At 40.4% G+C, this 15,646-nt stretch overlaps 1 protein-coding gene across 6 annotated transcripts in view; it reads left to right on the top strand.

The window, feature by feature from the left end:
- Positions 1–1,460: 1,460 nt before the first annotated feature.
- Positions 1,461–15,646, top strand: part of LOC118208523 (membrane-associated guanylate kinase, WW and PDZ domain-containing protein 1-like) — an 85,344-nt gene continuing 71,158 nt past the window's right edge. For all 6 annotated transcript variants that reach the window (XM_035383284.1, XM_035383282.1, XM_035383283.1 and 3 more), the window contains exon 1: positions 1,461–1,782. The gene's annotated coding sequence lies outside the window, so the exon portion shown is untranslated. The remainder of the gene's footprint in view (positions 1,783–15,646) is intronic.

Below are 15,646 nucleotides of genomic sequence, written 5' to 3'. Positions count from 1 at the left end.
CAATTATTTAGGTCAGAGCGACCCAATGTACAAATGTAAAATTTATTAGATGGTGAGTTGAATTTCTAGACAAGAAATATCAGCATACATAACCCTAAACCAATGTGGTTTGTAAATCACGAGGGTAACACAGCAAAGAAAACCACGGAAGAAATTGAAATAGACTTGACTGACAAGGCTGCAATCAAGGAATGCAGAACAATAGCAAGCACTATACAAGAATGCTGAAGAAAATTCCTTCCTGTCTGCTTGGTTTTCAGCTGTCCATTATAATTTTTTTAACATGCCTTTTAAAATTCTAATTTGGCATGGTCACATTACTCTCAGAATGTTAATATTCTCCTTTTGTCATAAATCTATATTTTATTACACCGCGTATATTATTCTTGAACATATACATTTATTGGATGGCTGAATGGGCTGAATGGCCTGTTTAGAAGTGTAATGCTTAATTCCCCGGTTTTATAATTGATCAGTCAACACTGTTTGGGTAGATAATGGGTAAAATTATAAATATAAATCAAAATGAAATATCAATTACTGTAGGAGGCCGATAATGACTAAGGGCAGGGTTTGTTGATGTACTGATAAATTATCCCAGTGTAGTATATTTGGCATTATCTGCTGGGTCTGACTGGATACGGAAGGACTACAGCAAAGGCCAGTACTCACAAAAGTGTTTTTTTTTTTCTTTGTCCTTTTACATTTTTTTCCCAAGATGCTCTGGGTTCCCAATCATCTCTTATGGTTTCTGCAGTCAGCTGATCTGGGGTGTGAATGGTATTTTAAAACTGAAATTGATAACCCATTCTCAGTATTACATCAATTAGCTTAGGAGCTAGCAAAGTTCATATGAGGTGCCCAGCTATTTCAAGTAATACACATTTCATGGTTCAAAAAGTTGTATTACATGGTTCCAAAAACAAAGAAAACGACAAAAAAACTAACAAAAATGTTTGTTCTCACACCTGGTCTTGCTTCCATGGAAACACTAATAATCGCATAATAAATGAAGCGGCCCATTGAATCGCTGATAAATGATCTCATTTAGCGCCGCGCGATAATGATTGGCGGTCGTTAGCAGGGAGCTTTCGGGACGGGGGGCGGCCGCAGTCTGACGGTCGCACCCCCAGGGTCGCTAAGCCGCGGTCAGTCGCAGGGTTGACTGAACACAATGAAGGCAACGTGCGTGTGTGCGCGCAGGGCCAGACCTGTCGGGCTTTATCTCTAAATCTCATTCAGCCCTAATCCTGCCCCAGTCCCTGCCTCTGCACTCCTCTTAAGAGTGTTGATTGCCTTGGGTCACATGACCTGCGACCGGTGACTCCGCTGCCTTGTTTATCACGGGAGAGAGCCTTTGCATGGATTTATGTGGGCATGAGAGAGAGAGGGGGGGGGGGGGGGGCAGAGGGAGAGAGGAAGAGGGGGGGTAGGGAGAGACAGGGGGAGAGAGAGGGAAAGAGAGCGAGCGAGTGAGCATCTGATTTGAGGTGGGCGGGTGCTTGTGGGAGGCTGTGGAGCAGTAGATGCTCGTTCAGACAGGAGATTGAGTGTGAATAGCTCACATTGGCTTAGATTCTAAGCTGGGCAGGACCACTAATTTGCCGAGCTTGTGGGCTTTGGGTGGGAAAAAAAAGGGGGAAAAAAAAGAAGGCTACTGCCTGGACGAACGCTTGCTGAAATGCAAGTGGATGAATAGAAAACCAACCTGCCTGGATCTGTCTTTCTCTGATTTTCCTGCTGGAATTACAGTTTGGATACGGTGGCAGCAACAACAGCAAGGTATTCATCTTAAATCTTAAATGTACCTGTCTGTTCGCGAACAATGGCATGGCTTTTGGTGGGGGGGGGAAGCGAATTCAGAGCATCTGTGTGTTGCGATGGTGATGAGATGCTTGATGTGTCTGTACATGATGGCGCGCATGTGTATGAGTGTGTGTGTGTTTGTGTGCGACTGTGTGTACATGCATGAGTGTGTGTGTGTGTCCGTGCGTGTGCGTGCGAGCGTGCGTCTGAAAGAGAGAGAGAGAAAGAGAGAGGCAGCAGCTGTGATGGCGGTTGTGCGGTGAAGGGCAGACAGGAGCGGGGATCTGTTAACACGATCGCCTGCTGCTGCTGCCCTCCTGCCATGGCTGCCGGAGAAAGGATCTACGATGCCGGCCGTCTCCTTTTTCCCAAAGCCCCCCGCTCCCCCCCCCCACCTCCCCCTCCTCCCTCCCTACCGTCTTTCTCCTTCTGTGTCTGTCTGCTGCCTCGGTCCCTCTAGCTCTCTCTTTAAATGGGTTTAAAGCTTTTTTTCCCCCCTTCCTCTCCCTCTCATCACACTTGCCTTTAGTAAATGGAGCTTTTACCAGAGGGAGAAAAAAAGGACAAACCTCTGCATTTTCGGGCCATTTTTGTCAGGTTTCCGAGCAATTAAGCTTTCAGTTGTATTTTTGTAGCCTGTAGCGTTATCCTTTTCTTTTCTTTCTCCTTCCCCTGCACCCCCACCCCCACCCCCCAGCCTGGCCACCGCTCGCACACCAGAACCTCAGTGTTTATGAACACAGAGGGAGGTTCAGCTGTGGAAAATGGAAATGGAGAATAGGTTTGTGAGAAAGGCCTGTTTTGTTGGGCCTGGCTGTCTAAGACTGGGCTCTTTCAGGATACATTAGCCAAGACGATGCTTGCCTGACTTCCCTAAATAATAACCATTTATAGCCAATTTTGTGTCCAATATACAGTAAGGGATGGCTTATATTGAACATGGAGGGGTGCTAACGCAAACAGAGAGTGTTTGGTGAAAAAATGTTGGAAAATGGAGTATTTTTTCATAGGTTGTTTGTGGATGAGCCCTTTCACAGAGCAGGTGTATTTTCTCTGCAGATTCAACTTAATTGCCTAAGACACCAAATAGGACTATATTTTTTATGTTCAGTGTACAGCAGACTATTTTCAAATTGTGTATGGTCCCATTACTGCATGAACCTGCAAGTAAATAGAATAGCAAGGGTGTATGGGATATTAGGAAACACCATAATGCATTAATCTGACTGTTACATTTGTGGTACAATTTGCGGTGTCACACTTGCTAGTACACTGCAGCTGTATTTAAATGAATTACTCTGAAATGGTGTATGTGCATGAGTGCAGGTACACAAATTCACTCCAACTAAGTAAAACACAGATTTTTATTTTTAGATGATAATAGATTGTTTTATCTTTTTTGGTTAAAAAGGATGGTCACGGTTTTAGATGGTATTCTTAGAGGGAGGAGAGCCCAGTGTATCCCCTTCAGCACAGTGATGGTTAAAAATGTGACAGGTAAAAAGAGCTTCCAGTGGATGTTTGTGTGAGCTCTTTTATCAGACAACGCTCAGCAGCCGACAGCTGGGAGGCAAGACAGTGGGTTTCAGATATCGCTGGGTCGAGTTCATGCTATTGTGCACAGCGTGAAGTGCGTGTGTATGTGTGCGTATGTGACAGACATAGTGAGATGCGACATAGAGAAGATAGTGGATTGTTTTTTTTTTAGATGAATGCATACACACTGAGGCAGCTAGATGGGTGAGAAATCCGATGCTGTTAAACCGTGAAACAGGCCTGGTTGGTCATGTGGCCTGGAGTCTGCAACCCCGCTCCTGGAGAGGCATAACATTAGCTCGGTTTTGCTTTTACCTTAAAATCAGCAGCCATTTCAGGCCCAGGGAACAAGTTCAGGTGAGTTAACTGTGTAACCAACTGCTTGAATCAATCAATTAAACAATGCATTATAATGTACATCCTGGTTTCTCAAGACCTCGGTTTCAGACCAGAGAGGCAAATGTACCATAAAGAAAATTAGGCCTATTTTTCTTTGGGCTTATTATGTAATGATAAATCATTCCTTGAATACATTAGCATACAGTTATCCCTGCATGCTGATATTGTGTATCCTAGACCACTGTAAGCCTGACAAGAACTGTGCAATTCAGGGCGATGAACCGGTTGATGCACCAGTTGTCATGTCTCAGTGAAGTTAGGTCTAAAGGTGGAAGTGGTGATTCAAACCGGAAAGTCAAGAATCTCTATGTATCTCAGTACAGAATTAAATACAGAATTAAATGCTTCCATGCTACCCTCAAACACGGTACGCATGCTAGCTCACAGGGGGGCATAAACAGGAAGACACAGGGAAATGGTTGAATAGCAAGAGGAGGCGTGTGTGAAATATATCGCACTTCTGCAAACTGCTCTCTGCGAATCTGATGTCTACTACCACATGAGCACGATGATCCCTTCTCGCAAAAGAGTTGTTCCAAGACCGTAAGACAAGAGACTCCCGAGATCGGTCCACTGGGGACAGGGAGTAGTGTTAAGTACCAACATGTACTGATGTCTCAATTGATCACCAAGGTCTGATTTCATCAAAAATCAATGCTGCGTTTGTAATTTTAATAGATTTGCTTTCCACAAAATTCTTTCAGCCAGTACCTCGACAGCAAATGTATTGTGCCCACTAGGGACCTGCCATCAACACAGCTGGTCCACCAACGCTGTAGTGCTGATTTGCCTTTTTTTATAATTGGCACTTCAATAGTCCGCTAGCAGAAAGGTACATTACATTACACTACGCTGCTCTGTAATGGAGGGTGACTTACACCGCAAACACAAGCAGAAAGACTAGGGATGGAAGTGCAGTAATTCCCTTGAGGGGGACTGTATAGTCCCAGAAGAGACACGTTGAGGTGTGGCAGTTGAAATGAGGTCAACTAAAGGTCAAATGGAGAACTGTTATAAGAATACAAAATAGTTGAACGTTTGTGGATCGACAGCTTGCATCAATGGTGGTCCAAATGATGCTTCCCGCCTGGCATTCTCTTGGCTTATCAGTGAAGAATGTTTGTGATGCTGAGTTCTCACAGTCTCACTACCATGGCTGTTCTGAAGTCTTAGTCCAAAGAGCAGCTAATGTTGCACATCCTCACATCACAAAAGTTTAAGGTCACAGCCTCACTCTCAATTTGCTGAGTTTTCCAATTTTACAGGTTTCTCAGATGACCGCAGGAGCTCAATGTATATTACCCCTCCCCAAATTTACAAACAGTAAACAGTACAAATTATGTCATTCTTCAATGCTGGATATCTGACATGGCATGTCTGTTCTGTGCAGATATTTACTTCTAATTCACGTCTGATTGTCCAACTAAATTATTGCATTGCTGGTTAACATGTACTGTAAATGCCTTGTTAGGTAGGTGCAAAATACCAAGTGACCAATACTAACTCCTACTGTTGTACAAATTATTTTACTTTGTTGCTTTCAGGATAAGAACGTAAGATGACATAATGATGAGAACTACTCAGCCTATCTAGGTGTCCCACACATTGACAACTCTATATAAAGATATAAAAAGCGTCCACCCTTAAAGATAAGCAAAGACGGCTGTATAAAATAAACAATATGGGTAATGAGCGATATTGTATGCTCAAAAATGGGAAATATATATAAGTTTATATTAACCTCTTAGCGCAAAGCCCCTAGTGGTCGGCACGCAGGCGTGCCGAGATTACTCAACTCAGACATTCGGTGCTACTGCAACCTAAGTATGAGTTAAACAGAAACGTATTGTTTAAGTTTCATTAGTAGACGATACACGACAACTATGCCGAATACGGAGTTTCGCAGCGCCACCATTGTCGCTCTGGTCGTTCATTTAACACGCACCCCCTCCCTGCAGTCTCATCTAGAAAACACCCCCACCCTTGACATAATGGACAATATTGTCTATCTTGGCATTCATAAAAATATTGGTTCACCACTAAAAAATCGTATTCGGTCATAGCAACAAGATAAACCCGACAACAGCCTATATGCCTACACAGCAGTGAAAACGCTGCTCACTGAATAACGAAATAAACGAGAAAAAGTTTTTTAAAATGATACCATGTCATTCTACAGCCAATATCTGGGACTAAATATTGAATAAATATACAACCTTACCATTGGTTTTACGCATAGAGATGCCCCTTTTGAGACTGAGTGGTCATATATTGTCTTGGACAATCCGTATGGGAAATATACGCGCATGTGTGATGCCTGGGTACCTTCCAAAATAGCTGTGCGTAATACCACACCTGTTGTTTACGGCGTCGTCGCTCTTTTTAGTACAGTCTGGCTTGATTGGCAATTCATTTATTCAGTAGGGGAGAGTATACGCTTTCTAACGATGTATAACATGTCCAATTGTGCTTTTGTAATAGCCTTTTATAGGTCAGCGTAACCGGAAATGTTCTTATCATCGCATTCAATTACGCATTCACGTGGTAGCAGTAAAACAAAGACGCTGCTAACGAAACCTTGTCAACGATTTTTCGAAATTTATTGGAAAATACTATTATTATTGAGGACTTCTGAGCATAGCTAAGCCATATGTTTGCTGATAGACCTAGCTGACAGTTTTCTGGTGTAAGACAGGAGGGGATAGAACTATATCATGTATTTCCTGTCTCCGTCTCGAACTACTGAAAACAGATACGATTTCATCATTGCTATGCAAGTATTACTGCTCAAAATACTTCGGTTATATACGTTATTTTTGAAATTGAGTGTCTTTAAATAGGTTAGTGGTATTATATAATGTGGATATTTCACACCGTAATGTAAACGTTAGTTAGTAGTGTAATAGTTTTTGTGAAGCATGCAACAGTGATGACGTCAGAGTTGGAGCATTGCCAAAACGTGGTGGACGGTTGAAAATTGTTTTCATGTCGTCGTCCCATCCCCGTACAAGAAAACATACGAGAGTACGAAGTATAGAAAAAAGAGTTAATTACACATTTAGGTCCTGTGCGACAATATTTTTGCATTATGTTTTAACCTGATATCAATGTTCCATCTTAAAACTTCATAAGGAGTTCATTTAGGCTATATGCTTTATAATGGACAAAAAGCATTTAATTTAATTTTGGAGAGATTTTGGATATGTTTCTGGACCCCTAGATATTTTAGACCACTGTACTGACTGAAAGCTTGTAATTCCGACTTGAAAATTATGCAACAATGATTTTCTTGAGTCAAAACAGTTGATTTGTTGCGAAATACGTGAATATGTTGTGATTCGAAGCAATGCATAATTTAGACATTTTGGATAGATTTGGAGACGCTGGGTACACTGCTTAGGTTTTGCTTCATACATCTATAGTAGTTCTAGGATACATATCCACCCTTAGATTTTATGAACTTGTGGTCAAGAAGTTTTTGATCCAGCACATGTATGGTTTAACCTGCTGTCTATATGCAATCTCTCAGTATTTCATTGCTAAAACTAAAAAAGTGCAAATAAATTTTTGATTTTTTGTCTAGACAATTGCATTTGTGGCACTTTATTTCTTTCAAAATTATAATATAAACTAATCTGCGTTAGTATTGTAAATTGTACAAATATCTTGCTTCATTTAAGCCATTTTTCAAGTCTCTGTGATGTTCACATCTGGAGTTATAAAGCTTTAAATAGGGTACCCCCTAAATTGGCAAGGATTGGCAAGATTCGACATGTGCGCTAAGGGGTTAATAGAATTGGTGAGAGAAAAAGATTTGGTTTACAAAATATTTTCAGCTGCTGGATGGTTCATCGTTGTTGTGCTTGAGTGGGCCCCACGCTCAGATATGGAACCCGGATTGTACAATTGCTGACTGTGACCAGCAGTTGCACAGGGTGAGACACAGTTGGTTCTAATGTAACCCAAGGGTGGCAGGCTCGAGTCAGCCAGGATGTCAGCACTTGTTAAGCCTCTTAGGCTTCATTTTTAGTGTTTACCTCCAGCTCATGTCTGTGCGAGACTGACTTGCGAATTGTGTTGAAAAGCGGGAGCTGATATCACATGCTTCAGAGGAGAGTGCATGCTTGCCTGCGCTCTCAGCAACTGAGTTTGCTATAAGCTCTGTAGTGTAAGCATGGTTGGGCATTCCAAATTTGTGGAAAAAGGGGGAAAAACTTAAAAAAAAAAAAAAATTCCATTGAATCATCATTAATATATAGCCTAATATTTTGCACTTTCAGGATTAAAACATAGCTCAGTACTATTTCATAGTACTTTATTAATTTATCACAGGCATGGATAATTTTGGAGGGCAATGTACTACCTAATGTTCTTGCAGAATTTAGCCTACTTTTTGCAAATGTTCTTTTGATCTCAGCATCATGTTGACCTTTTTTACTGCTACGGCATAATGTCTAGGCCCTAATAGGCTTTGATCAAGTACTGCTTTTTTTTTTTTTTTTTAAGATTGAACATATTATGATTTTTTTCCCATGAAGTAGGCTATATATCCTTATTTTTTATTTACCACGTGCAGAACTTTACATTTAGCTTAAGAGAAATGTAATTTGCCAGGGTTCCCCTCACATTTGGATGATCTAAACCTTCTTGGATTACTGAAGCAGTGACCAAACTTTGCCTATCCCCCAGTTTTGTGTTATCAGTATCTGTAAGTTTGCCTACCTTCAGTTGCCAGCAGGCTCTGGTGGCAACAGTGCTCTGTCAGTGCCAGACTTATGATATTGCTGTTCACATGGTTTGGTCGATGATGGTTAGGTACAGACATACTGCATTGAGAAAATGCTTAGCTAGTGTGCTAGCCGGCTAGATTGCCAGATCACCAATTATCTAACCATATAGATTGTAGAGAAAGGTAGTAGGTTGAAATTATGTAACCTAGCTACCTAAATAACGTTGGCTAACATGATGTTAGCTAAAGATCAGTGGGGCACAATCTATGGGTCACGCCCACGTTTGGGTAGCAGCAGATGTTTATTGTTTGCATTTGACAGTGTATTTCCTATAATCACGTAAATGCCTGCTTTAATGTTGACTGGTGCGTCATTCCGAATGCACTCCACAACGAGATAAGGTGATTGTCCCGAATTAACTTGTTTATTGCTCATACAACATAAGATAGTTAATGGCTTTAGCTAATTATCGCTGTCTTGTCTTTTTGTGCTTTTGACATCAAAAATCTGTAACATAACTGAAATATTACCTAAGTAAACTTGTTTCAAGTTTCCCAACAAAAATGAATAAGTAGCTGATAGTACGTCCCTTTAAAATAGACTCTGACGATGACTGTGATGCTAATGAAAAGAAAATGTTTAGTTTTGTCCTACGGTTTTCTGTTCAGCAGCTTTGACGACTTTACCCATACTATGCTTCATTGTTAAAGCCTTAAATTCTTTTAATTTGACGATGTTTCCTGTGATTAATTGCTTTCTAATTTCCGTAACTTTGTTTTAACTTTTGCTTAACTTTTAGGTCGGCCTATTAAAAACATGGCTTTTGTCAACAGTTTAACAATTAATTATCAATGAAAAGAAACTCTATATGACATATATTGGTCCTAGGTGAGCTGGCTCCCAGCGTTATCCACCCAGAAGGAAATTAGTTATTGTTGTGATGTCATGCTGGTTTCTCCTAAACTGTCTCCCAACAGCACAACCTCTAAACGCAGCTGACCTTCATTCATAGAACCTTGGTTACCTAACTCTCTGACACTGATGCTTGGAGAAAACTATGACTCAACATCCCTTGAAAGTAGGGCTACTCTGTGTGTTCTACCCATTGACAGTATATAAATATACGACAGGACACTGCTATTTTCAATGGGCAATATTGGAGGCCGATCGTATCACTTCCTGAGCAGCCTCTCGTGCAATGGAAACTGGGAACGCACAAGATTGGCAGGCGACATGTCTCTGGTTTGTATGTACTCCTTGTAGTAGCTGTAGAATTAGTTAGATTACGGCATCAGCGTTAGAACGAGAATCTTCACGATTCACAAATCATCCTAGACATTTTGATGTATGAGATTATTCCTCAAATCTCAAAGTAACTTGCCATAATATGTAGTGTGGATGATAGTTTCCCACTTTCCATATGGCAAAACTTTCAATTTAAGGATTTTTAGGCAGCTTATTCAAACAGTACAGCACAGTCTTTCAAAATTGCAGGTTTATAGCGTCATTATTATTACTGAAGAGAAGTCCAAAAATCGCTACTTCCGCTGACACACGTTAGGAGACAAATCCTACCCCCCTGGTTCTACCTAGGAACCAAGTCCCTCCCCATTCCAAACCCACTCTGAAATAGGTCCCGTAATTCCCACTGACTAAATCTTATTTCAGTTTGTGAGCTTCCCTTAAAAAACCCATGTTGGCTATTCCTCAAGATCTTGTTTTTTTCAAGGAATAATTCCATCTGTAATGGTTGATTCCAGTATTTTACATAATATGCAACTGTCAGGCCTCTGGTTTATTGGATCAGTATGGTCTCCCTTCCTATATATTAGTATTATATTACACTGCCTCCAGTTATCTAGGATTTTTCCAGTGTTGCATAAAATACCTGTCAGTTATTTATAGATGATCTCCCCTCTTTACTCTTTATTAGATATACATCACTAGGGCCTGGTGCCTTATCTGTCTTCACATTTTTGTAATGATTCTAGTACTTCTCCATTCTTTTTAAGCAATGACACACAAGCATAACATTAAGAACAGGGCTCACATGACAATCTTGTACCGATATAGTGCTTGAAGTGGAAACAATAAGTGGCGGTACTCACATCAGCAAAACCTAGAAGTCCCAGTATGGCATACCAGTCCATTCTGGAACTTCCCATTTCTGAGTCATGCTAACATTGAAAAAAGGTTTCATCGCAGCTGCCATCATTTACAGAAATATACCATTGGGTCAATAAAGTCATTTAACAAGAGGTAATCTGCAGTTTTTAAAAAATTGTATATACTCAAAATTCAAATATCCGTAAATGCATCAGGAGGCATCAGCTGTTGTCAGAATGCTAATCTCTTAAACAGCGCAATAAGAACTTATCTTAAGCCTATTTTGGTGCTAAAAGTTTGCAAACTGTCAGCCTAAAACTGATAGTCTTACTGTGGCGGTACGCAATACGAAGTGATGGTACACATGATATACACAAAAATCTGAAGTAAGTACCAGCCCATTTCAAGCACTGTCGGGGGCAGAGAAGAGGACCAGGAGCTTAAAATAAGTGCCAGTCCGCAGGAAAAAGTCACAGTGCTCCAAAGTGCAGAATGTAGAAGTGCCGGTACTGCATACCAGCGAGTACCAGCCCACGTAAAGCACTGCACTGATACAGATACATGGGGCTGTAGGTTAAATCAGTAAAACCTTGAATATATGAATCAGACACCCCTTCAAAATAACAAAGAGCAAAGGGAAAAAAGGACATTGGAAAACTGAATCTATTAAAGGCACTGTAGGTTTTCCAATGTACCATGCAGAGGATGGCCCTTGTACTACAGCAGTATGCCCCAGCAGCCTGGTAGTTGGCCTGACAGGAGTGACAGCAGAATGGGGAATTATGCTTTCCTGTGCCACATTGGGCTCTCAAGCTATTAGGTGGCCCCTGGACTAGACCCTGAGCAGGACAGTGTCCATTTAATAACCATACATGAGTCAGAAAAATATCGTTTTTCCGTCATAAACAAGAAAATCAGGCTTGCTAGCTATCTAGCTTTTTTCACATGCCAGTAGGAGTGGCCACTTTCCAATTAGCCTATTTGCTGGCTAGCTATTATTTTCTGTAGTTAATACTCTAATGTATATCAAGTTTGATTCATAACATTTTTGACTGATTACCAAGTCAAAATGACAGATAGGCCTCTTCACCTGATTCACCTTTAGATGTAAATGTAGCCATATGTGGGAGTGGGACAGCATGAACTGTTTTTACAGTGCTCTGTGTTGACTGTAACTTTTGGGATAATCCACAAATTTAGCCACCTAGTGAAGTCTGCGAGCAAATCCTTCTACATTCCAATAGATTGGACTGACTGCTGCCGTGATAACTAAGGTCTTTTTACCCATGTTATTCGTCTAGCCATAGTGAGAAAGATATTGGTTCTGTACTCCATTAGAGTTATTAGGGAAACCAGAGGCATGATGGGAAATTAGCACAGCATGCATGCACATGCATGTGTGGAAGTGGGAGTGGTGGACATGAGTATGGCCCTTATTAAAGTTGCACCATTTTATTCTGAAACATAGGCCAGTCTAAAAGTATCTGCTGACACAGAGTCTCGATTCCACTGATTTCTTTTTTTTTTTTAAAGAGAAAAATGAAATTTAAAATTGGTTTTGCATTACATTTTGCATAAATGCATTGCGTAGTGTAAAAATCAATGTAACTGTACCACCCCGTCATTATACACCACGTCACCCTCGCCTACTACCAGTCATTCCTCAAGTACAAACGTCTTGCCATATGAAGCCGCTGTATTTCTGTATCGCACCCCACTGTCTACCATTAAACAGCTCTCTGAGCTCCTGAATGGAAATATTGAAAAACTCATCATGCCACTAGGGGAAAAGCGAAAATTGTAATTTACGAACGCAAGCACCTAACAATGGCAGAAAATAAATATGCATTGTAGAATCTAAAATACCAAAATATGTCAACAAGAAATGTGTGATATAAGTGGCTTAACTTTGTTGGGCTTGGTCAAAATAAGCAGCATCTCCAAAAATTTTGATAATGAGAAAACCTTGTTTAGCTACCTAAGTGAATGTGAGTGAAATGCTCTTGATAAATACAACCACTCCTTCTCTGTCACTTGTTAGCTTATTGCTCTGTTCATTCACAATATGTGAGGCTGCACCAGAGAGCCAATCACTCTCAACATTGCTACAAAGTGCAGCAAGGTATTTTTGTGTAGGAGTAGCCAGAAATGGGAAATCAGTGTTGAACCATTTCCAGGTCATGACATGGAATCTGAAATGAGCACAGATTGTCAGAGTACGAGTGCAAAAGTTCTGGATCAGTCCAACCCAACGCAAGTCTTCAACAGGTGTCGGCAGAATTTATAGGTGCAAAATTGTGTGGGAGCACTGAGGATTGGTGACAGTAATATGCCTTTGGGGGTTCATAAAAAGAGAACAGATTGGCAATAACATGCAGAGTTCAACATTCCTTCAGGGGCATCTTTGTACCTTTATGGATACAAAGCCAGTCAGCAGCATTCCAGGGATGTGCCAGCTTAGACAGTGGTCACAGAATCCCACAAAATAATTTGTGCATATGTGCAGTTCATGTTGATAAGTATGCCAAACTTCAGATGAATAAATTAATTATCTTGATTCGCTGTGTGGCTACAATAGGTGTGCCCCTGGAGTAATTGCATTGCAGTGAATTTTCTGAAGAATTGCGCAGTGAAGAAGTTGGAGCCAAAGCATTTTGGCCTGAAAGCCTTAAAGGACAAGTGCACCTCACTGAGTAAAATTTATGTTTCTACACATGTGTTTACTGTGGTAGGAAGACGTAACAAATGTATCTTAAACTGTGGGATTATATGGATGACACGGACTACTAGTTGGACAGGGGCTCATGTAAAAAAGACACCCTTCTGTTTCATTCACAATTTAACATACATAATTTACAAATCCGTTGTGTAGTTGTTATTTAGTACTGTGGATAATGTACAATATATGAGAGCTCCAGTTTACATAAGGTTACCGACTTACCGAACTACCAGAATCTTAAATGTTTTTGGTTATTATCTTGAATTTATTTCTTGCATTTGCGTAGGAAATCTTCCCTGGTGCTATTGTAAAATCATGCGATGGAAAAATATCAGTTTTAGCTTGTTTTACCTCACGCAGTTACTTTTTATATTTGGGATATTACTTTTCATATTTTGTAGGATCTGTTTTGATTGAATTATATATTAAAATAGATCAGTCAATGAAGCAAAGGACAAAGACTTTATAGCTGAGATATCATCTACTGTCCTGCTGCTACCTGCAGGATCCATCCATCCATTATCTATACCCGCTTATTCCTGGTCAGGGTCACGGGAAGTGCTGGAGACTATCCCAGCATGCAGTGGGCAAGAGGCAGGAATATACCCTGGACAGTTTGGCAGGGCTCACACACTATTCACTCACACACACACACACATACCTAGGGGAAATTTAGGATCTCCAATTCACCTTACCTACATATCTTTGGACTGTGGACACGGGAGAACATGCAACTCCACACAGAAAGGCTCATGATTCAAACCAAGGACCTGCTTGCCTTGTTTCTCCTCCTTTCATCTGAATGCATTGTACTGCAGTATGAAACAACTGGGTATTATGATAAAATGCAAAAGGAACATGCAGTTTATATATAAATAAATATATAATAAATAAATATATAAATATATAATGATTTCAGTGCCTTCAGAAATGATAAACCTACCTTAGACTTTTCCCACGTCATCCATTATGTTGTTATACGTTATGGTGTCCCAGAATACTGATCTTCTTGTCTTTATGTCATTCCATTTGTGTGCCATATGCTGTGGGTCATTGTCCTGGTGGAATATGAGCCAATCTTTTATCGACTGAAACAGGTTGTGGTCAAGGACTAGACTGCGTTTGGCTCCACCCATCTTGCCCTTGATGGCAACATTCTTTTCAGTCCATCCTGCTATAAAGCTATCCCATGTAATGAGGATGCCATCACCATGCTGGTGGAGATGGTGTTGCACTGAACATAGCACTATGATTCAAGGCTCAAATTTAGTCTTGTCTGACCACAACATCTTATTCCAGAAGGCCTATGGATCTGTCACATGCCTTCTGGTAAACTCAAGTCATGACTTAATGTTTTCCTTTCTTCCAACACATGACAAATCGGTCAATTACTGTTGATCTGTGGACATTTCCCCCCCAATTTCAGCCAATGAGCTCTGCAAATCTTTCTGCCTTGTAGATGGCCTCTTTGTCACTTCTCCTTCAGTTGCTCTGTTTGCTAGGACAGCTTGATCTTGGTAGTGTCTGGGTTCTGTAATATTTGTTTCTGTTTTATTAGAATAGACTTAATGGCACGTTCAAAGGAAATGTTAATAGTTTCAAATCCAATCTTGTATAACCTTCTAAATCTTTTTCCCTCCTAACAACATCATCTGGAAGTTCCACGGGCAGTTGCTTTGTCTTTAAGACCATGTGACTGGTCAATCTGCTGTTGTGAGACCTCAGTGACCATGTCAGTGATTGTTCTTCTGAAATCATGCAATTAAACTTGCATTGTGAAAGAGTCTCAAGAAAACTGAATACACCCGATTTAGGTTTGTAATACCAAGGGGTGAAAACCTATTAAGTAGGTTTTATTTTATATTCAGGTTTTATTTTGACAACCTAGTCATTTATGCTGGAGTAAACAAAAGTCCCATTTAGGTATATTTTTATTCTAAATCAACACTGAACAAAATTATGTTTATCATAAATTTAAAAAGCACATCATAAACCTGATGCGTTGAACAGGTATAGAGTAACAAGTGAGTCCTTAGCATGCCTTTGAATTTGATAGACTGACACATGAATGAAATTTACAGTTAGTTCCAGCAGTTTGTAATCTCTCTCTGTCTCTCTTTCTCTATCTCTCTCTCTCACACACACACACACACACACAGATATACCTTGTAGTGAATGCAGCGCAACGTTTAACTAGTTACCGTACAAGCCATAAACAATTTTAATGTGCCAATGTTTGGTAGTGAATGCATAATCTGTATAGCGTACCTGCAAACTGGTGACTATACCTATGGTGCTATCCACCTCTTTTGTTAAATTAACATTCACTTTGTAGCTAACTAGGTAATAT

This window comes from Anguilla anguilla, chromosome 11, assembly GCF_013347855.1.
Source record: "Anguilla anguilla isolate fAngAng1 chromosome 11, fAngAng1.pri, whole genome shotgun sequence".
Classification (NCBI taxonomy): domain Eukaryota; kingdom Metazoa; phylum Chordata; class Actinopteri; order Anguilliformes; family Anguillidae; genus Anguilla; species Anguilla anguilla.
The sequence above is the reverse complement of the archived record's forward strand: the minus strand, read 5'-3'. Positions and strand labels throughout refer to the sequence as shown.